The sequence below is a fragment of the Bombina bombina genome, chromosome 3 (assembly GCF_027579735.1).
Source record: "Bombina bombina isolate aBomBom1 chromosome 3, aBomBom1.pri, whole genome shotgun sequence".
NCBI classification, from domain to species: Eukaryota; Metazoa; Chordata; class Amphibia; order Anura; family Bombinatoridae; genus Bombina; species Bombina bombina.
Window position 1 is genome coordinate 649657710 of NC_069501.1, and position 26132 is coordinate 649683841.

At 42.3% G+C, this 26132-nt stretch overlaps 1 protein-coding gene across 1 annotated transcript in view; it reads left to right on the forward strand.

The window, feature by feature from the left end:
- The window catches only part of LOC128652466 (multidrug and toxin extrusion protein 2), a 450289-nt gene that overhangs the window by 291426 nt on the left and 132731 nt on the right, over positions 1-26132 (forward strand). The gene's annotated exons all lie outside the window — the stretch shown is intronic.

Below are 26132 nucleotides of genomic sequence, written 5' to 3' on the forward strand. Positions count from 1 at the left end.
ATACACACATGCATGTACACACACAAGCATACATATACACACATACACACACACAAGCATACATACACACACAAGCATACATATACACACACATACACAAGTATACATATACACACACACAAGCATACATGTACACACATGCACAAGCATACATATATACACAAGCGTACATATACACACATGCATGTACACACACAAGCATACATATACACACATCCACACACAAGCATACATACACTCACACAAGCATACATATACACACTCACACAAGCATACATATATACACAAGCATACATATACACACATGCATGCACACACACACAAGCATACATACGCACACACACACACGCATACATATGCATACAAGCATACAAATACACACATACACGCACAAGCATACATATACACACATGCACAAGCATACCTATACACACATGCACAAGCATACCTATACACACATGCACACGCATACCTATACACACATACACAAGCATACATATACACACCCGCAGAAGCATATATATACACACTAACACAAGCATACATATACACACACACAAGCATACATATACACACATGCAAAAGCATAAACACACAAGCATACAAATACACACATGCACACAAGCATACATATACACACATGCACAAGCATACATATGTACACAAGCATACATATACACACATGCACGTACACACACACACAAGCATACATATATACACACACATAAGCATACATATACACACTCACACAAGCATACATATATACACAAGCATACATATACACACATCCACATACACACACAAGCATACATATACACATGTACACACACATAAGCATACATATACACACTCACACAAGCATACATATACACACATGCACAAGCATACATATATACACAAGCATAAATATACACACATGCACATACACACACAAGCATACATACACACATGCACATACACACACAAGCATACATATACACACATACACACACAAGCATACATACACACACACGCATAAATATACACACACATACACAAGTATACATATACACACTCGCACAAGCATACATATACAGACATGCACAAGCATACATATATACATAAGCATACATATACACACATGCACGTACACACAAACAAGCATACATATATACACACACACAAGCATACATATACACAAGCATACATATACACAAGTGTTATGGTACCAACAGGATACCAAGGGTTAATACCAGATGAACGATGTCCTGAATATGGGATCAGCAACTCACAACCCAGCCAGTACCCCCCTCAAACATGAGACCAGGCTCCACATTGAAGGTTAAAACAGAATGCACTTTATTGAAGGCTATATGCCCAGTATTTATGCAGGTCTGACCCCAGATGGGGGGTTGAAAGTGTATTGTACATTAGATAGAGGGAAAACGCCCTTTGACAGGCCACAATAGAATTACATTACTTAAGCAGATAAACAAGTTAAACACAAGACACAGTTGAGCCTTTCTTATCACTTGGGCGTCTGCTCTCTGGATGGGATTAAACAATGTGAATGTTTATCACTTAAATTTAATTACAGCACACAATAGCTGATTCCAGCAACCCTGCTTCTTAAAGCTGAACAAAGTTAACTCTTTCAGTACTGACAGAAGGGTCTTTCACATAGCTCCCTCCTAGTGGAACACTCCGGCAGACCTGGCTTGACCCTTTGGCGGGTCAACCTGGGGATGACCGGACTAGGAGGTGGTAGGCATGTCAGTTTGCCGGGACAATCCATCTGTATTCCCGTTATGAGAGAGAATTCCTGCCCGTATAAATAAGGGTTCAGCTTCTTCAGTGCCCAGACTAGGGCTAAACAGTCCTTCAAAATCTCATCGGCTTCTTTACGTGGTTTTTGTACCTGCTCTTTATAGGTATCCACAATCCCTTCATACTGACATAGGGTGTCCTTGAGTTGCTGCACATCACTATGAGCCAGCGTCAGCTTCTCCTCCAGTGTCGCTAAGTTTGTCTTTAATGTTTCATGTTCCACTCTCAAGCTGGTGTTTTCTGCAGTCTGTCGGTGCAGCTTGACTAGCAGAGATTCATGTTCTAAACGCGCTTTTTCCTCTGCGCTCCTCTTCTCTCCCGCTAGCACTGTTACGTGATTGTTTATCGTGACCATTTCATCCTCTACTTGACTCTACTCCTTCATCAGTGCATTGTAACGGGACTTCCACGTATCAATTAGCGGATAGAGATTTACTGAGCTCAGCGTCCTGGGGCTTAGCAGCAGGTGGGTCAGTCTCTGCTGCACGGATCTCGGCACGGGTAGTCACAGGGTTAACATCAGCGGGACCCATAGGTGCGTAGGCAGAAACAAGGGGGGCCAAGTTATTTCCAAGGAGAACATCAGCTGGTAAGACCTTCATGACCCCCACATTCACAGGTCTAGCGCCCACTCCCCAATCCAAATGTACCCTGGCAACAGGTAGGCGGAACACAGCGCCCCCTGCTACTCTCACAGCCACAGTGTCTCCAGTGTGCTGTTTCTCAGACACCAAGTTTGTTACGGTACCAACAAGATACCAAGGGTTAATACCAGATGAGCAATGTCCTGAATAGGGAATCAGCAATTCACAACCCCAATCAGTTCCCCCCTCAAACATGAGACCAGGCTCCACATTTCAGGTTTAAAACAGAATGTCTTTATTAAGGGCCATATGCCCAGTATATATGCAGGTCAGACCCCAGATGGGGGGTTGAAAGAATGTGGTACATTAGATGGAGGGAACATGCCCTTTGACATGATACAATAGAATACCTTGCTCAAGCTGATAACAACTTAAACACAAGACACACACTTGGCTTCTTATCACTGAGGCGTCTGCTCTCTAGATGTGATTGAACAATGGAATGTTTATCACTAACTTTATTATAGCTGCTGCCAGCAAACTTTTATTTAGAAAATAAAGTTAACGCTTTCAGTCCTGACACAAACTTGTATTTAGAAAATAAAGTTAACACTTTCAGTCCTGACCGAAGGGTCTGTCACATAGCTCCCCCCTTGTGGAACACTCTGGCAGACCGGGCTTGACCCTTTGGCGGGTCAACCTGGGGATGACCGGACTAGGAGGTGGTAGGCATGTCAGTTTGCCAGGACAATCCATCTGTATTCCCGTTATGAGAGAGAATTCCTGTCCATACAAACAAGGGTTCAACTTCCTCAGTGCCCAGACGAGAGCTAAGCAGTCCTTCAAAATCCCATCAGCTTCTTTACGAGTTTTCTGTACCTGCTCTTTATAGGTATCCACAATCCCTTCATACTGACATAGGGTGCCCTTGAGTTGCTGCACCTCACTATGAGCCAGCGTCAGCTTCTCCTCAAGTGTCGCTAAGTTTGTCTTTAAGGTTTCATGTTCCACTCTCAAGCTGGTGTTTTCTGCAGTCTGTCGGTGCAGCTTGTCTAGCAGAGATTCCTGTTCTAAACATGCTTTTTCCTCTGCACTCCTCTTCTCTCCCGCTAGCACTGTTACATGATTATTTAACGTGACCATTTCATCCTCTACGTGACTCTTCTCCTTCATCAGCGCATTGTAACGGGACTTTCACGTATCAATAGCGGATAGAGATTTACTGAGCTCAGCGTCCTGGGGCTTAGCAGCAGGTGGGTCAGTCTCTGCTGCACGGATCTGGGCACAGGTAGTCACAGGGTTAACATCAGCGGGACCCATGGGAGCATAGGCAGAAACAAGGGGGGCCAAGTTATTTCCAAGGAGAACATCAGCAGGTAAGTCCTTCATGACCCCCACATTCACAGGTCTAGCGCCCACTCCCCAATCCAACTGTACCCTGGCAACAGGTAGGCAGAAAACAGCGCCCCCTGCTACCCTCACAGTCACAGTGTCTCCAGTGTGCTGTTTCTCAGACACCAAGTTCTTTTGAAGCAAGGTCATGGTAGCACCAGTATCCCGTAGACCACTGACCTCCTTCCCATTTACTTTAACCAGTTGCCGGTTATTCCGGTGGGCAGCTTGCACAAGGTCTGCTTCATGTAGGATGCCCCAGCATTCTTCCACCTCTACGCAGTGGGCCGCAGGCTGAGGGTTACGTGGGATTCCACCGGCGGGTCTTCTCCAGGACTGTGCTTGGTTCGCTGCATTTAGGGGACACTCTGGTCTTTTGTGCCCAAGTTGCTTACATCCAAAGCACTGAATAGGTTGTGAGTAGCCCCGTGAATTGAACCGGGCTCTCTGAGGATAGTTCGTGGCTGGAGGCCATGTGATAAAGCGGTGCACTGGGGGTTGGTAACTGATAGCTGCTGGGGTGACTGTGGGTCTGTACTCCACTCTGGCAGGGGGCTTAGTGGTAGCAGTGTCCGGTTTGCGGGCATCCGTATACTCATCTGCCAAGCGAGCCGCTTCATGCAGGGTGGAGGGTTTACGGTCCCGAATCCACTCTCGAACTCCTGCGGGTAACTTGTCGAAGCAATGTTCCAACAGGAATAGGTGCAGCACCTCTTCCCCAAATACGGCTTGGCACCCCGCTATCCAGTGAGCTGCTGTGCGGTGCACCTTACATGCCCACTCAGCGTAGGAATCTCCAGCTAGCTTAACAGTGTCTCTGAACCGCCTCCGGTATGCCTCCGGTGTAACTGCATACCTGGAGAGCAGAACCTCTTTTACAGCATTATAATCCCCGACTTCCTCATCTGGAATGGCTCAAAAAGCCTCGCTGGCCGGCCGGATATTTTTCCGGATAATATCGTGACCCAGTCCTCTGCGGGTACCTTGTGTAGTGCACATTGCCTCTCAAAATCCGCAAGGTACCCATCAATCTCTCCTTCTGTTTCCAGGAAGTTTTTAAAAACGGCAAAATTTACTTTTCTCTTTTCCACTGGGGTTGCTGTGACTTGGGCTGCTGCAGCGCCGCTTTGGTGAAGTAGGTTGGCCTCCACAGCTGCTATTACCCGGACGATAATTTTCGGCAGATGGGTTGGGGCCATAATGTGCCAGTCTTATTTTAACCGCCCGATCAAAGCTTGCTTCTTCGGGGGTTCTTTCTGATATGCTGGGCCCATTGGTTCCTTCGGTCCCTGGTACTCCTTCCATCTTAGTCAGTGTTGTAATAATCCCCCTCTTCCTGAGGTTACTGGCTTGTATAGTTGCTCTTCTGGGCGATAAGGCTCATCCCGTCGCTTGCCACCAATTGTTACGGTACCAACAGGAAACCAAGGGTTAATACCAGATGAACGATGTCCTGAATAGGGGATCAGCAACTCACAACCCAGCCAGTACCCCCCTCAAACATGAGACCAGGCTCCACATTGAAGGTTAAAACAGAATGCACTTTATTGAAGGCTATATGCCCAGTATTTATGCAGGTCTGACCCCAGATGGGGGGTTGAAAGTGTATTGTACATTAGATAGAGGGAAAACGCCCTTTGACAGGCCACAATAGAATTACATTACTTAAGCAGATAAACAAGTTAAACACAAGACACACTTGAGCCTTTCTTATCACTTGGGAGTCTGCTCTCTGGATGGGATTAAACAATGTGAATGTTTATCACTTAAACTTAATTACAGCACACAATAGCTGATGCCAGCAACCCTGTCTTTAGAAAATAGCTTCTTAAAGCTGAACAAAGTTAACTCTTTCAGTACTGACAAAAGGGTCTGTCACAACAAGCATACACACTCACACAAGCATACATATATACACACACATAAGCATACATATACACACTCACACAAGCATACATATATACACAAGCATACATATACACACATGCACATACACACACAAGCATACATATACACATGTACACACACATAAGCATACATATACACACTCACACAAGCATACATATACACACAAGCATACATACACACACACGCATAAATATACACACACATACACAAGTATACATATACACACTCGCACAAGAATACATATACAGACATGCACAAGCATACATATATACATAAGCATACATATACACACATGCACGTACACACAAACAAGCATACATATATACACACACACACAAGCATACATATATACACACAAGCATACATATACACAAGCATACATATACACAAACATACACACTCACACAAGCATACATATACACACTCACACAAGCATACATATTCACACATGCACAAGCATACATATACACACATGCATGTACACACAAACAAGCATACATATATATACACACACAAGCATACATATATACACACAAGCATACATATACACACTCACACAAGCATACATATACACACATGCATGTACACACACAAGTATACATATACACACGTACACACACACAAGCATACATATACACACATGCATAATCATACATATACACACATACACATACCCACTCACACAAGCATACATATACACACATGCACATGCACACACACACAAGCATACATATACACACATGCACGTACACGCTTACAAGCATATACACACATGCACATACACACACACACGCATACATATACACACATGCACGTACACGCTTACAAGCATACATATACACACATGCACGTACACACACGCATACATATATACACACACACTCTCACTCATACTCACACACGCATACATATACACACAAGCATATATATATATACACACTCACACAAGCATACATATACACACATGCACAAGCATACATATATACACAAGCATATATATGCACACACAAACACACAAGCATACATATACACACACACGCATAAATATACACACACATACACAAGTATACATATACACACTCGCACAAGCATACATATACAGACATGCACAAGCATACATATATACATAAGCATACATATACACACATGCACGTACACACAAACAAGCATACATATATACACACACACACAAGCATACATATATACACACAAGCATACATATACACAAGCATACATATACAGAAGCATACACACTCACACAAGCATACATATATACACACACATAAGCATACATATACACACTAACACAAGCATACATATATACACAAGCATACATATACACACATGCACATACACACACAAGCATACATATACACATGTACACACACATAAGCATACATATACACACTCACACAAGCATACATATACACACATGCACAAGCATACATATATACACAAGCATACATATACACACATGCACATACACACACAAGCATACATATACACACATGCACATACACACACAAGCATACATATACACACATACACACACAAGCATACATACACACATAAATATACACACACATACACAAGTATACATATACACACTCGCACAAGCATATATATACAGACATGCACAAGCATACATATATACATAAGCATACATATACACACATGCACGTACACACAAACAAGCATACATATATACAGACACACAAGCATACATATATACACACAAGCATACATATACACAAGCATATATATACACAAGCATACACACTCACACAAGCATACATATACACACTCACACAAGCATACATATTCACACATGCACAAGCATGCATATATACACAAGCATACATATACACACATGCATGTACACACACACAAGCATACATATATATACACACACATAAGCATACATATACACACTCACACAAGCATACATATATACACAATCATACATATAACACATGCACGTACACACACAAGCATACATATACACACGTACACACACACAAGCATACATATACACACATGCATAATCATACATATACACACATGCACATACACACACACACACAAGCATACATATACACACATGCACGTACACGCTTACAAGCATACATATACACACATGCACTTACACACACGCATACATATATACACACACACTCTCACTCATACTCACACACGCATACATATACACAAAAGCATATATATACACACTCACACAAGCATACATATACACACATGCACAAGCATACATATATACACAAGCATACATATACACACACAAACACACAAGCATACATATACACACATACACACACAAGCATACATACACACACACACAAGCATACATATACACACACATACACAAGTATACATATACACACTCACACAAGCATACATATACAGACATGCACAAGCATACATATATACATAAGCATACATATACACACATGCACATACACACACAAGCATACATATACACACATGCACATACACACACAAGCATACATATATACACATACACACACAAGCATACATACACACACACGCATAAATATACAAACACATACACAAGTATACATATACACACTCGCACAAGCATACATATACAGACATGCACAAGCATACATATATACATAAGCATACATATACACACATGCACGTACACACAAACAAGCATACATATATACACACACACACAAGCATACATATATACACACAAGCATACATATACACAAGCATACATATACACAAACATACACACTCACACAAGCATACATATTCACACATGCACAAGCATACATATATACACAAGCATACATACACACACATGCATGTACACACACAAGCATACATATATACACACACATAAGCATACATATACACACTCACACAAGCATACATATATACACAAGCATACATATACACACATGCACGTACACACACAAGCACACATATACACACATGCATAATCATACATATACACACATACACATACCCACTCACACAAGCATACATATACACACATGCACATACACACACACACAAGCATACATATACACACATGCACGTACACGCTTACAAGCATATACACACATGTACATACACACACACACACGCATACATATACACACATGCACGTACACGCTTACAAGCATACATATACACACATGCACGTACACACACGCATACATATATACACACACACTCTCACTCATACTCACACACGCATACATATACACACAAGCATATATATACACACTCACACAAGCATACATATACACACACATGCACAAGCATACATATATACACAAGCATACATATACACACACAAACACACAAGCATACATATACACACATGCACAAGCATACATATATACACAAGCATACATATACACACATGCATGTACACACACACAAGCATACATATATATACACACACATATACACATGTACACACACATAAGCATACATATACACACTCACACAAGCATACATATACACACATGCACAAGCATACATATATACACAAGCATACATATACACACATGCACATACACACACAAGCATACATATACACACATGCACATACACACACAAGCATACATATACACACATACACACACAAGCATACATACACACATAAATATACACACACATACACAAGTATACATATACACACTCGCACTAGCATACATATACAGACATGCACAAGCATACATATATACATAAGCATAGTAGCATACATATACACACATGCACGTACACACAAACAAGCATACATATATACACACACACAAGCATACATATATACACACAAGCATACATATACACATGCATACATATACACATGCATATATATACACAAGCATACACACTCACACAAGCATACATATTCACACATGCACAAGCATACATATATACACAAGCATACATATACACACATGCATGTACACACAAGCATACATATATATACACACACATAAGCATACATATACACACTCACACAAGCATACATATATACACAATCATACATATACACACATGCACGTACACACACAAGCATACATATACACACGTACACACACACAAGCATACATATACACACATGCATAATCATACATATACACACATGCACATACACACACACACAAGCATACATATACACACATGCACGTACACGCTTACAAGCATACATATACACACATGCACTTACACACACGCATACATATATACACACACTCTCACTCATACTCACACACGCATACATATACACACAAGCATATATATACACACTCACACAAGCATACATATACACACATGCACAAGCATACATATATACACAAGCATACATATACACACACAAACACACAAGCATACATATACACACACACACACACAAGCATACATATACACACACATACACAAGTATACATATACACACTCCCACAAGCATACATATACAGACATGCACAAGCATACATATATACATAAGCATACATATACACACATGCATGTACACACACACAAGCATACATATATATACACACACAAGCATACATATATACACACAAGCATACATATACACAAGCATACACACTCACACAAGCATACATATACACACTCACACAAGCATACAGGGGCGGTTCTACATAGGGGCCCACAGGGGCCAGTGCCCCTTTAAACATTTCTCTGGCCCCCCTAAGCTGGCCACTGAGCTGACTGAAAAATACCGGAAAAGATCAAGGCTAGTGTGTGTATGTGTGTGTATATGTGTATATGTGTATGTACAGTATATATATATATATATATATATATATATATGTATATATATATTGTGACAGACCCTTTGGCCAGGACTGAAAGTGTTAAGTGTTGCCATTGTTTGATCACCCTTAGAGAGAAAACGCCTAAGTGATAAGAAGAGCCAAGAGTGTCTTGTGTTTAAAGTGTTTAAGTAAATAATTCTATTGTATCATGTCAAAAGGCGTGTTCCCGCCATCTAATGTATAAGATTCTTTTCAACCCCCATCTGGGGGGTCAGACCTGCATAAATACTAGGCATAGCCTTTTAATAAATGACATTCTGTTTTGAAACCTGAAATGTGGAGCTTGGTCTCATGTTTGAGGGGGAACCGATTGGGGTTGTGAATTGCTGGTTCTGTATGCAAGACATTGTTCATCTGGTGTTAACCCTTGGTATCCTATTGGTACCGTAACAATTGGTGGCAAGCGACGGGAGAATCCTTATCGCCCAGAGGAGCAACTACACATCCAGACCGAATGGGAATACCATATGAAAGGCTGAAAAGAGCTACTCTTAAAGGCCTGCTAGAGCAACAGGGCCAACAAACCAGTAACCTCAGGAAGAGGGAGATTATTGCAAGACTGACCGAGATGGACGGAGTACCAGGGCATGAAGGAACCAATGGGCCCAGCGTAGCAGACAGAACCCCTGAAGAAGCAAGCTTTGATCGGGCGGTTAAAATAAGACTGGCACATTATGGCCCCAACCCATCTGCGGACATTATCGACCGGGTTATAGCAGCTGTGGAGGCCAATCTACTCCGCCAAAGCGACGCTGCAGCAGCCCAGGTCACCGCAACCCCAGTGGAAAAAAGAAAGGTGCATTTTACCGCTTTTAAAAACTTCCTGGAAACAGAAGGAGAGATTGATGGGTACCTTGCGGATTTTGAGAGGCAATGTGCACTACACCAGGTACCCGCAGAGGACTGGGTCACAATATTGTCTGGAAAATTATCCGGCCGGGTCAGTGAGGCTTTTCGGGCCATTCCAGATGAGGAAGTCTGGGATTATAATACTGTGAAAGAGGCTCTGCTCTCCAGGTATGCGGTTACACCGGAGGCATACCGGAGGCGGTTCAGAGACACTGTTAAATTGGCTGGTGATTCCTACGTTGAGTGGGCATGTAAGGTGCACCGCACAGCATCTCACTGGATGGCGGGGTGCCAAGCAGTGTCTGGGGAAGAGGTGCTGCAGCTATTCCTGTTGGAACATTGCTTTGACAAGTTATCCGCAGGGGTTAGAGAGTGGGTTCGGGACCATAAACCCTCCACCCTGCATGAAGCTGCTCGCCTGGCAGATGAGTATACGGATGCCCGCAAACTGGACACTGCTACCACTAAGCCCCCTGCTAGAGTGGAGTACAGACCTCCAGTCACCCCAGCAACTGCCAGTTACCAACCCCCGGCACACCGCTATGCCACCCAGCCTCCGGTCACCCGGTTCACCTCACGGGATTGCTCACAGCCTATCCGGTGCTTTGGATGTAAGCAACTAGGGCACAAGAGATCGGAGTGTCCCCTCAACACAGCAAACCAAGCACAGTCCTGGAGGAGACCCGCCGGCGGGATCCCACGTAACCCTCAGCCTGCTGCCCACTGCGTAGAGGATCAAGAGTGTTGGGGCATCCTACATGAAGCAGACCCCGTACAAGCTGTCCATCGGGATAACCGGCAACAGCACCGGCAACTGGTTAAAGTAAATGGGAAGGAGGTCAGTGGTCTACGGGATACTGGTGCTACCATGACCTTGCTCCAAAAGAACTTGGTGTCCGAGAACCAGCACACTGGAGACACTGTGGCTGTGAGGGTGGCAGGGGGCACTGTGTTCCGCCTACCTGTTGCCCGGGTACATTTGGATTGGGGAGTGGGCGCTAGACATGTGAATGTGGGGGTCATGAAGGATTTACCAGCTGATGTTCTCCTTGGAAATGACTTGGCCCCCCTTGTTTCGGCCTACGCTCCCATGGGTCCCGTTGATGTTAACCCGGTGACTACCCGTGCCCAGGCCCATGCCACCGAGACCGACCCACCTGCTGCTGAGACCCAGGTAAGACTCTCTTCCCCGACTTATACCCTTGACCAGACCCCCTTAAGTTGGGATACCCCAGAGACGTACGGGAGGGAAACCCGGGAGGATCCGACCCTTCAGAAATACAGGGCTAGGGCCGATGCTGGGGAAGAGGGGGTAGACGGGGAACGTTATGAGTGGGTGGGGGATAGGCTATATAGAATCCCCAAACCTACCCAGAAAAGTACTGCCCCTCCACAGAATCGGCAGCTGGTGGTGCCTGCGAAATACCGGCAAGAGATTCTGCGGATTGGGCACAATGTACCATTAGCTGGAAATCTAGGGTCCCGCCGCACCGCTCATAGGATCACCCAGAATTTCTTCTGGCCCAATTTTAACCGAGATGTGCGGGTATATTGTAGTACGTGTGACACCTGTCAATGGGTGGGTAAGCGGGGGGACCACCCCAAAGCTAGGCTTATGTCTATGCCTGTCATTGGGGAACCCTTTTCCCGCATAGCCGTTGACATTGTGGGTCCACTGGCCAGGGCTAGTCCATCAGGTAAGAAGTATATTCTCACTGTGGTGGACTATGCCACTCGTTACCCAGAGGCAGTAGCACTGTCGAATATAGAGGCAGAGACAGTCGCTGATGCCCTAGTTAAGGTTTTTACTAGGGTCGGGTTCCCTAAGGAGATTCTTTCTGATCAGGGGACCCAGTTTACCGCGGTGCTCACCCAGCAGCTGTGGAAGGTGTGCGGCATTAAACCGTTGCTCAGTTCGCCTTATCACCCCCAGACTAACGGTCTCTGCGAGCGCTTTAATGGCACCCTCAAGCAGATGCTGAGGACCTTCACGGATACGTGCTGAGACTGGGAACAATTCCTGCCTCATCTGCTATTTGCGTACAGAGAGGTGCCCCAGGAATCTACTGGGTTCTCTCCCTTTGAGTTACTCTATGGGAGAAGGGTCCGCGGCCCCCTGGATCTCATTAGAGGACACTGGGATGGGAACCCCCATCGTGCCATATGTTCTGGAACTCCGGGACCGCATGGAGAAACTGTCTCAGATGGCAAGAGAGAATCTCCAGGTGGCCCAGGGAAGACAGAAGGGGTGGTACGATCAGGGTGCCCGGCAGCGGGTCTTCCAGGTTGGACAGAAGGTTTTGGTGCTCAAGCCTGTGAAGGCCAACAAGATGCAAGCATCTTGGCAGGGCCCGTATAAAGTGTTATCTCAGGTGTGTGATACTACCTATATTATAGCCAGCTGTGCAGATGAGAGGATCCAGCGATCCTTTCATGTGAACATGCTGAAGGAGTATCAGGAGAGGCCAGAGGATGTAGCTGCAGTATGTGCCCCTGCTGCAGACGACCCAGAGAATTTACCCCTACCCGACTTATTAGAGAAGGACCCCCAGACTGACCTCACTAGTCTTGTGCAGCTAGGGGACCGGTTAAACCCCACCGAGAGGGTACAGGCAAGACAGCTCCTGTGGGAGAAGCAGGCGATGTTCTCCCAAGAGCCCGGCTACACTACCCTAGCTGTACATAAGGTAGAGACTCCTGGACAGAATCCCCTGCGACAGCCTCCCTACCGTATACCCGAAGCAGTCCGAGAAGGAATGCGGAAGGAGATACAGGAGATGGCTCGGCTGGGAGTGATCGAGCCCTCCGATAGTCCTTGGGCTTCACCTGTAGTCCTGGTACCTAAGAAAGATGGAACCACCCGGTTCTGTGTGGACTACAGGCGGCTCAACGAGAGGACCACCACTGACGCCTACCCGATGCCCCGGGTAGACGAACTACTAGACCGTATTGCTAGGGGACGCTATCTGAGAACCATAGACCTGTGTAAAGGCTACTGGCAGATTCCCCTGGCCGAGGATGCTATCCCCAAGTCGGCCTTCGTCACCCCATTCGGCCTGTACCAGTTTAAGGTCATGCCCTTTGGGATGAAGAATGCCCCGGCTACCTTCCAGCGTATGGTGGATAGACTCCTTGATGGCTTCCAGGAATTTGCTTGTGCATACCTGGACGACATTGCGGTTTACAGTGAGTCCTGGGAAGAACACCTTACCCATGTAGGGATGGTTCTGGACAAGATTCGGGCCGCTGGCCTGACCTTGAAACCGGACAAGTGCCATCTAGGTATGGCTGAAGTACAGTACTTGGGGCACCGAGTGGGGTGTGGGAGCCAGAGACCGGAGCCAGCCAAGGTAGAGGCTGTGGCTAACTGGCCCACACCTATCACCAAGACCCAAGTCCTAGCCTTCCTGGGGACGGCCGGGTATTACCGACGTTTTGTCCCGAACTACAGTACTATCGCCAAGCCCCTGACTGACCTGACTAAAAAGAACCTCCCCAAACAGGTCCTGTGGTCTCCAGCTTGTGAAGTCGCGTTTCAGGCACTGAAGCAGGCCCTTGTTAATGCCCCTGTCTTGGCTGCCCCAGTCCCTAACAAACGTTTTCTCATTCATACAGATGCTTCCATGTATGGACTGGGGGCTGTACTGAGCCAAGTCGGGGAAGATGGAGGAGAGCATCCTGTCGCATACCTAAGCCGAAAGTTGTTACCCCGGGAAGTAAGTTATGCGGCAGTAGAGAAGGAATGTTTAGCCCTGGTCTGGGCGCTGAAGAAGTTGAACCCTTATCTATACGGACAGGAATTTTCCCTCATAACGGACCACAACCCCTTAGTCTGGCTTAACCGGGTCTCAGGAGACAATGGTAGATTGCTGAGGTGGAGTTTAGCCCTCCAGCCCTATAACTTCACCATCAGCTACCGGCCCGGTAAGCTAAACGGAAATGCAGATGGATTGTCCCGGCAAACTGACATGCCTACCACCTCCTAGTCCGGTCATCCCCAAGTTGACCCGCCAAAGGGTCAAGCCGGGTCTGCCGGAGTGTTCCACAAGGGGGGAGCTATGTGACAGACCCTTTGGTCAGGACTGAAAGTGTTAACTCTGTTTTCTAATACAAGTTTCTGGCTCCAGCTATAATCTAGTTAGTGATAAGCCTGCCATTGTTTGATCACCCTTAGAGAGAAAACGCCTAAGTGATAAGAAGAGCCAAGAGTGTCTTGTGTTTAAAGTGTTTAAGTAAATAATTCTATTGTATCATGTCAAAAGGCGTGTTCCCGCCATCTAATGTATAAGATTCTTTTCAACCCCCATCTGGGGGGTCAGACCTGCATAAATACTAGGCATAGCCTTTTAATAAATGACATTCTGTTTTGAAACCTGAAATGTGGAGCTTGGTCTCATGTTTGAGGGGGAACCGATTGGGGTTGTGAATTGCTGGTTCTGTATGCAAGACATTGTTCATCTGGTGTTAACCCTTGGTATCCTATTGGTACCGTAACATATATATATATGTATGTGTGTGTGTTTATGTGTATGTATCTGTGTGTGTGTTTGTATATATATATATATATATATATATGTGTGTGTGTGTATGTATGTATGTATGTGTGTGTATATATACAGTATATATATATATATATATATATATAACTCCAATAGCACGTGTTCCAGCACACCAACTTTGGTAATTGATACCGGACCTGGGTGCAATCCTCTTTGTAAATGTAGATAAGAACTCAGAAAGGGAGGGCACTCTCAGGATTTGTGTAAATTGCATAACAGCAAATAGAATTTCGTTTATTGTTCAAAGCAATAACATAGTAAAGTCGTAAGTCGACGTTTCGGCTTACATAGAAGCCTCCATCAGGACAAAAAAACTGTTGAAAAAAAGAAAACACATCCAATATTTTGCCAAAATTACATTAAAACTAATACATACTCCCATCACCAAAATACATAAAATAAAATAAATAAAGTAAAGGCAACATAACAAATCATACGGAGAAATTCAACAAAACTGAAATAGCAGTACTTCCAAATCATCGTGGGTATGACCAGGCGTGATAGACATGGTGGTTCAGAGAAACCACCAACCCATTAAGGTATGCTATGCTTAGTAATTGGGCAGGCTCCACCTTGTGTATACCTTACAATACTGTACACAACTGAAATGAGATTACTGATCTCAATAAACTTAACCCTCATGGTCTGTACTCAGTGGGGCATATTGCTGCAAACTGCCACAAATCAGTTTACTAACCACCATTTACAAAGCTTATCTATAGCTGGTACGCGCGGCCACAAACTTTCAGAATAGGTGGGGATACCACATGCTAAATCAACTGTTTCAAATGCCAATATAAGGGTAAAGGAGCTACTTGCAAACAATTTAATACACTCCAGCAGGTAAAGTGGATCATTAGGAACAAATTAAAGGGGAGACAATTTTTGAGTAAACTGTCCCTTTAATATCTAGAATGTTATTGATTGTTGCTAGGGAGGGGTGTAAAATAGTGGGGGATTGTTTTTGATGCATTTAGTTAATATTTGGGCTTGTCATATTGGGGGGCACTTTTGATGCTAAAGAAATATCAGTGTAGAGTTAACATGATTGGTAAAGGGCAGTGTTATAGCATCAATAGTGGCAGTAGGCTCAGACTGCTGGAAATATTTTGGTGGCAGTTCAGGCAGTATGGCCAATTGCTGTAGAGGGCCCTTGTGGTATAGGGTTAATAGCTATTTGGAGTGAGTGCTTATAACAGTTGGTAGGTTCTGTAATGTTTAATAGCGTTTGTGTGTCTCTGTTAAAGAGACAGTAAACACCTTGAACTTTTTATAAAATGTTTAGTTATACATAATTAAACAACTTTCACTATTTATTTTGCTCCATTTCATGTCATTTTAGCTCTAAAAATTGAGCAATTTCTAACTGTCTGAACTTGAAATGCACCTGCTGCTTCTCATGCTTAACTCTGCTACATATCTGTCCCTAATTGGCTTTATCAGAAAATGACTGCAAAACAATTTACTTTATGACAGTAGCTAGCCTTGTTGTCTGTGGACTAAAGCTCAGATTGGCTCCTCCAAATAAGGCAAATAGTGGGTGGAGTTTGGGTAATGATAAACAATTGCAGTAAAAAGGATGTAAATTAGTTTTTAAAACGTTGACTTTGCTGATATGTTATTCTATAGCAACAAAATAGAAATGGCTTGTAATTACAAGGTGTTTACTGTCCTTTTTAATAGTTTGGGATCTCTGTAATTTGGATTAAATGTAGTATCAAGAGGTTAGGGTTAATAATGATTAGATGGTCAGAGTAAATTGTGGTTAAAGGGACATGAAACCCAAAAATGTACTTTCCTGATTCGGATAGAACTTGTAATTTTAAACAGCTTTTCAGCTTACCTCTATTATCCCTTTTGCTTCATTCTCTTGGTACCCTTTATTGAAAGTGCAGCAATGAATTACTGGGAACTAGCTAAACACATCAGTAAACTAATGACAAAAGGCCACCAAAAAGCAGCTAGCTCCTGAGCATACATAGTTATCCTTCTCATTAAAGGATACCAAGAGAACAAAACAAATTAGATACTAGAAGTAATTTGGAAAGTTGTTTTAAATTATATGCTCTATCTGAATCATGAAAGAAAATATTTGGGTTTCATGTCCATTTTAAGTTTAATAGAAGAGTTTTGTGTTTAGAACTAATACAATTGCTGTATGAGGGTAGTGCAGTGAACTAGGGTCATGTCATAGTGCTAATTGTGATGGGAGTAGAATGTGCGTTATAGGGTTAATGGTTATGAGTTCAGGTGATATGGAATAGGTTTAATACTGGATGGTGGGGCCCATAGTTAGGGTATTAGGCTAATTACAGAGGGAGTGGATGTTTAGGATATTGGGTCATGTCTGATGATCCTGAACAGAATAAAACATGTCTGTTGCACTGGTCTTACCTGTATGCAGTGTCTTTATTGTATATAAAGAAGTAACCAGTCTGAACGGTATGCGCTTCTTAAAAAATCTGTTACTGAAAGAACATTTTTTGTAACTTCAATATACAATGATAGGCAACAAGTTTGTTCTATTGCATCCCTCAAATCCTGTCTAGCACAGTGACTCAGCTTCTTTTTATTTTTAGAGCCCTTGCAAATATGTTTTATTCCCTACTGTTTATGGGATCAGGAGGGAAATAGGATTAAAAAGACAGTACAGGTGTTTTCTGAGGTAAAAGTGGGGATATATATATGTTTGTAGCTAAAAAAAAAGTATCTCTTGCTGCTTCAGAAAAGACACATGGGGGGGCCTCATGTGAAACTGTAAACTTTGTAGCCCTCACACTGCCAGTTGTCCACGACTGCTCTGATCTTATTTTATCGTCTTTTTCTCATGGTCCCTTTGAGTATTGTAGGATGGATGATTCTGCAGCTGGGTGATTATTTTTTTCTGTCTTCATATTTAAACTTGTCGTTGCTTAGAAATATTCGGCTAGATTACAAGTTTTGCGGTAAGAGGGGTGCAATGCTAACTTGCACGTTATTGTCACTGCTCACTTCCCTACAGCGCTGGTATTACAGGTTTTCATAAACCTGCCGTTAAAAGACAAGAAGTGAGTGTAGAGCGAAATTGTGCTCCATACCGCACTCCAATACCAGCACTGCTTAAGTCAGCTGTGAGCTGGTTATACGTGCTTATGCCCGATTTCCCCATAGACATCAATAGGGAGAGCCGGCTGAAAAAAAAGTCTAACACCTGCAATAAAGCAGCGTAAAGCTCAGTAACGCAGCCCCATTGATTCCTATGAGGAAACAAATTTTATGTTTACACCTATTATTATTATTATTATTATTAACGGTTATTTGTAGAGCGCCAACAGATTCCTAACACCCTAACATGAACCCTGAGTCTAAACACCCCTAACCTTACACTTATTAACCCCTAATCTGCCGCCCCCGACATCGCTGACATCTACATTATACTTATTAACCCCTAATCTGCCACTCTGGACATCGCCGCCACTATAATAAACATATTAACCCCTAATCTGCTTCCCCCAACATCGCCGACACCTACTTTATATTTATTAACCCCTAATCACCCGCTCCCAATGTCACCGCAACCTACCTACACTTATTAACCCCTAATCTGCCGCCACCAACATAATAAATATATTAACCCCTAAACCGCCACACTCCCGCATTGCAAACACTAGTTAAATATTATTAACCCTTAATCTGCCGCCCCTACATCGCCACCACCTACCTACATTTATTAACCCCTAATCTACCGCCCTAACGTCTCGGCCACTATACTAAATGTATTAACCCCTAAACCTAAGTCTAACCCTAACACCCCCTAACTTAAATATAATTAAAATAAATCTAAATAAAAATTACTATTATTACCTAAATAATTCCTATTTAAAAGTAAATACTTACCTATAAAAAAAACCTAAGCTAGCTACAATATAACTAATAGTTACATTGTATCTAGCTTAGGGTTTATTTTTATTTTACAGGCAAGTTTGTATTTATTTTAACTAGGTAGAATAGTTACTAAATAGTTATTAACTATTTACTAACTAGCTAGCTAAAATAAATACAAATTTACCTGTAAAATAAAACCTAACCTGTCTTACACTAACACCTAACCTTACACTACAATTAAATAAATTACCTAAATTGAATACAATTAACTAAATTCAATACAAATACCTAAATTAAATACAAATACCTAAATTACACAAAAAAACAACACTAAATTACGCAAAATAAAAAACAAATTATAAGATATTTAAACTAATTACACCTAATCTAATAGCCCTATCAAAATAAAAAAGCCCCCCAAAATAAAAAAAAACCCTAGTCTAAACTAAACTACCAATAGTCCTTAAAAGAGCCTTTTGCGGGGCATTGCCCCAAAGAATTCAGCTAAGCTCCCCATTGCCCTGAAAAGGGCATTTGGATGGGCATTGCCCTTAAAAGGGCATTTATCTCTATTGCTGCCCAAAGTCCCTAATCTAAAACTAAAACCCACCCAATAAACCCTTAAAAAAGCCTAACACTAACCCCCGTAGATCCACTTACAGTTTCTAAAGAGCCGACATCCGTCCTCAACGAAGCGGCAGAAGTCCTCATCGAAGCCGGCAGAAGACTTCATCCAAGCGGGCCGAAGTCCTCCTAGAAGCCAGCAGAAATGGTCCTCCAGACGGGCAGAAGTCTTCATCCAAACAGCATCTTCTATCTTCATCCATCCGGGGCGGGGCGGGTCCATCTTCAAGACATCCAGCGTGGAGCATCCTCTTCTTCCAACGACTCCCGACGAATGAAGGTTCCTTTAAGTGACATCATCCAAGATGGCGTCCCTTAGATTAAGGTTGAAAAAATTCTATTGGCTGATACAATCAGCCAATAGGATTGAACTTCAATCCTATTGGCTGATCCAATCAGCAAATAGGATTGAGCTCGCATTCTATTGGCTGTTCCAATCAGATTAGTTTAAATATCTTGTAATTTGTTTTTTATTTTGTGTAATTTAGTGTTTGATTTTTTTGTAATTTAGGTATTTGTATTTAATTTAGGTATTTGTATTGAATTTAGTTATTTGTATTTAATTTAGGTAATTTATTTAATTGTAGTGTAAGGTTAGGTGTTAGTGTAAGACAGGTTAGGTTTTATTTTACAGGTAAATTTGTATTTATTTTAACTAGGTAGCTAGTAAATAGTTAATAACGATTTACTAACTAGTTTACCTAGTTAAAATAAATACAAACTTGCCTGTAAAATAAAAATAAACCCTAAGGCCTAGATTTGGAGTTTGGCGTTAGCCGTGAAAACCAGTGTTAGAGGCTCCTAATGCTGGTTTTAGGCTACCGCCGGTATTTGGAGTCACTCAAAATAGGGTCTAACGCTCACTTTTCAGCCGCGACTTTTCCATAACGCAGATCCCATTACGTCAATTGCGTATCCTATCTTTTCAATGGGATCTTTCTAACTCCGGTATTTAGAGTCGTTTCTGAAGTGAGCGTTAGACATCTAACGACAAAACTCCAGCCGCAGGAAAAAAGTCAGTAGTTAAGAGCTTTCTGGGCTAACGCCGGTTTATAAAGCTCTTAACTACTGTACTCTAAAGTACACTAACACCCATAAACTACCTATGTACCCCTAAACCGAGGTCCCCCCACATCGCCGACACTCGAATAATTTTTTTTAACCCCTAATCTGCCGACCGCCACCTACGTTATCCTTATGTACCCCTAATCTGCTGCCCCTAACACCGCCGACCCCTGTATTATATTTATTAACCCCTAACCTGCCCCCCACAACGTCGCCTCCACCTACCTACACTTATTAACCCCTAATCTGCCGACCGCAAAGCGCCGCCACCTACGTTATCCTTATGTACCCCTAATCTGCTGCCCCTAACACCGCCGACCCCTATATTATATTTATTAACCCCTAATCTGCCCCCCACAACGTCGCAGCCAGCTACCTACAATAATTAACCCCTAATCTGCCGACCGCAAAGCGCCGCCACCTACGTTATCCTTATGTACCCCTAAACTGCTGCCCCTAACACCGCCGACCCCTATATTATATTTATTAACCCCTAATCTGCCCCCCTCAACGTCTCCTCCACCTGCCTACACTTATTAACCCCTAATCTGCCGACTGGAGCTCACCGCTATTCTAATAAATGTATTAACCCCTAAAGCTAAGTCTAACCCTAACACTAACACCCCCCTAAGTTAAATATAATTTACATCTAACGAAATTAATTAACTCTTATTAAATAAATTATTCCTATTTAAAGATAAATACTTACCTGTAAAATAAATCCTAATATAGCTACAATATAAATTGTAATTATATTATAGCTATTTTAGGATTTATATTTATTTTACAGGTAACTTTGTATTTATTTTAACCAGGTACAATAGCTATTAAATAGTTAAGAACTATTTAATAGCTAAAATAGTTAAAATAATTACAAAATTACCTGTAAAATAAATCCTAACCTAAGTTACAATTAAACCTAACACTACACTATCAATAAATTAATTAAATAAACTACCTACAATTACCTACAATTAACCTAACACTACACTATCAATAAATTAATTAAATACAATTCCTACAAATAAATACAATTAAATAAACTAGCTAAAGTACAAAAAATAAAAAAGAACTAAGTTACAAAAAATAAAAAAATATTTACAAACATAAGAAAAATATTACAACAATTTTAAACTAATTACACCTACTCTAAGCCCCCTAATAAAATAACAAAGCCCCCCAAAATAAAAAAATGCCCTACCCTATTCTAAATTACTAAAGTTCAAAGCTCTTTAACCTTACCAGCCCTGAACAGGGCCCTTTGCGGGGCATGCCCCAAAGAATTCAGCTCTTTTGCCTGTAAAAAAAGACATACAATCCTCCCCCCAACATTACAACCCACCACCCACATACCCCTAATCTAACCCAAACCCCCCTTAAATAAACCTAACACTAAGCCCCTGAAGATCTTCCTACCTTATCTTCACCCTGCCAGGTTCACCGATCCGTCCTGAAGAGCTCCTCCGATGTCCTGATCCAAGCCCAAGCGGGGGGCTGAAGAGGTCCATGATCCGGCTGAAGTCTTCATCCAAGCGGGAGCGGAAGAGGTCCATGATCCGGATGAAGTCTTCTATCAACGGCATCTTCAATCTTCTTTCTTCCGGATCCATCTTGCAGACCTCCGACGCGGAACATCCTCTTCTCCCGATGCCTACTAGCCAAATGACTGTTCCTTTAAGGGACGTCATCCAAGATGGCGTCCCTCAAATTCCGATTGGCTGATAGGATTCTATCAGCCAATCGGAATTAAGGTAGGAATATTCTGATTGGCTGATGGAATCAGCCAATCAGAATCAAGTTCAATCCGATTGGCTGATCCAATCAGCCAATCAGATTGAGCTCGCATTCTATTGGCTGATCGGAACAGCCAATAGAATGCGAGCTCAATCTGATTGGCTGATTGGATCAGCCAATCGGATTGAACTTGATTCTGATTGGCTGATTCCATCAGCCAATCAGAATATTCCTACCTTAATTCCGATTGGCTGATAGAATCCTATCAGCCAATCGGAATTCGAGGGACGCCATCTTGGATGACGTCCCTTAAAGGAACCGTCATTCGGCTAGTAGGCGTCGGGAGAAGAGGATGTTCCGCGTCGGAGGTCTGCAAGATGGATCCGGAAGAAAGAAGATTGAAGATGCCGTTGATAGAAGACTTCATCCGGATCATGGACCTCTTCAGCTCCCGCTTGGATGAAGACTTCATCCGGATCATGGACCTCTTCAGCTCCCGCTTGGATGAAGACTTCAGCCGGATCATGGACCTCTTCAGCTCCCGCTTGGATGAAGACTTCAGCCGGATCATGGACCTCGTCAGCCCCCCGCTTGGGCTTGGATCAGGACATCGGAGGAGCTCTTCAGGACGGATCGGTGAACCTGGCAGGGTGAAGATAAGGTAGGAAGATCTTCAGGGGCTTAGTGTTAGGTTTATTTAAGGGGGGTTTGGGTTAGATTAGGGGTATGTGGGTGGTGGGTTGTAATGTTGGGGGGGGGATTGTATGTTTTTTTTTACAGGCAAAAGAGCTGAATTCTTTGGGGCATGCCCCGCAAAGGGCCCTGTTCAGGGCTGGTAAGGTTAAAGAGCTTTGAACTTTAGTAATTTAGAATAGGGTAGGGCATTTTTTTATTTTGGGGGGCTTTGTTATTTTATTAGGGGGCTTAGAGTAGGTGTAATTAGTTTAAAATTGTTGTAATATTTTTCTTATGTTTGTAAATATTTTTTTATTTTTTGTAACTTAGTTCTTTTTTATTTTTTGTACTTTAGCTAGTTTATTTAATTGTATTTATTTGTAGGAATTGTATTTAATTAATTTATTGATAGTGTAGTGTTAGGTTAATTGTAGGTAATTGTAGGTAGTTTATTTAATTAATTTATTGATAGTGTAGTGTTAGGTTTAATTGTAACTTAGGTTAGGATTTATTTTACAGGTAATTTTGTAATTATTTTAACTATTTTAGCTATTAAATAGTTCTTAACTATTTAATAGCTATTGTACCTGGTTAAACTAAATACAAAGTTACCTGTAAAATAAATATAAATACTAAAATAGCTATAATATAATTATAATTTATATTGTAGCTATATTAGGATTTATTTTACAGGTAAGTATTTATCTTTAAATAGGAATAATTTATTTAATAAGAGTTAATTAATTTCGTTAGATGTAAATTATATTTAACTTAGGGGGGTGTTAGTGTTAGGGTTAGACTTAGCTTTAGGGGTTAATACATTTATTAGAATAGCGTGAGCTCCAGTCGGCAGATTAGGGGTTAATAACTGAAGTTAGGTGTTGGCGATGTTAGGGAGGGCAGATTAGGGGTTAATACTATTTATTATAGGGTTAGTGAGGCGGATTAGGGGTTAATAACTTTATTATAGTAGCGCTCAGGTCCGGTCGGCAGATTAGGGGTTAATAAGTGTAGGCAGGTGGAGGCGACGTTGTGGGGGGCAGATTAGGGGTTAATAAATATAATATAGGGGTCGGCGATGTTAGGGCAGCAGATTAGGGGTACATAGGGATAATGTAAGTAGCGGCGGTTTACAGAGCGGCAGATTAGGGGTTAATAATAATATGCAGGGGTCAGCGATAGCGGGGGCGGCAGATTAGGGGTTAATAAGTGTAAGGTTAGGGGTGTTTAGACTCGGGGTACATGTTAGGGTGTTAGGTGCAGACGTAGGAAGTGTTTCCGCATAGCAAACAATGGGGCTGCGTTAGGAGCTGAACGCGGCTTTTTTGCAGGTGTTTGGTTTTTTTCAGCTCAAACAGCTCCATTGTTTCCTATGGGGGGATCGTGCACGAGCACGTTTTTGAGGCTGGCCGCTTGCGTAAGCAACTCTGGTATCGAGAGTTGAAGCTGCGTTAAAAATGCTCTACGCTCCTTTTTTGGAGCCTAACGCAGCCTTTATGTGGACTCTCAATACCAGAGTTATTTTTATGGTGCGGCCAGAAAAAAGCTGGCGTTAGTTTTTCGGGTCGTTACCGACAAAACTCCAAATCTAGCCGTAAAATAGCTACAATGTAACTATTCGTTATATTGTAGCTAGCTTAGGGTTTATTTTACAGTTTAGTATTTCATTTTAAATAGGAATTATTTAGTTATTAATAGTAGGTTTTATTTAGATTTCTTTTAATTATATTTGAGTTAGGAAGTGTTAGGGTTAGACTTAGGTTTAGGGGTTAATAAATTTAGTATAGTGGCAGCGACGTTGGGGGCGGCAGATTAGGGGTTAATAAATGTAGTATAGTGACGGCAATGTTAGGGACGGCAAATTAGGGGTTAATAATATTTAACTAGTGTTTGCGATGCAGAAGTGTGGCGGTTTAGGGGTTAAAATGTTTATTATAGTGGCGACGATGTCCGGAGCGGCAGATTAGGGGTTAATAATTTTATTTTAGTGTTTGCGATGCTGGAGGGCCTTGGTTTAGGGGTTAATAGGTAGTTTATGGGTGTCAGGGTACTTTTTAGCACTTTAGTTAAGAGTTGTATGCTACAGCTTTGTAGCATAAAACTCATAACTACTGACTTTAGAATACGTTACGAATCTTGCGGGATAGGCTGGCCTCCAAAAAAAGCTTGTAATACCGGCGCTATGGAAGTCCCATTGAAAAAAGACTTTACGAAAATTGCATAAGTTA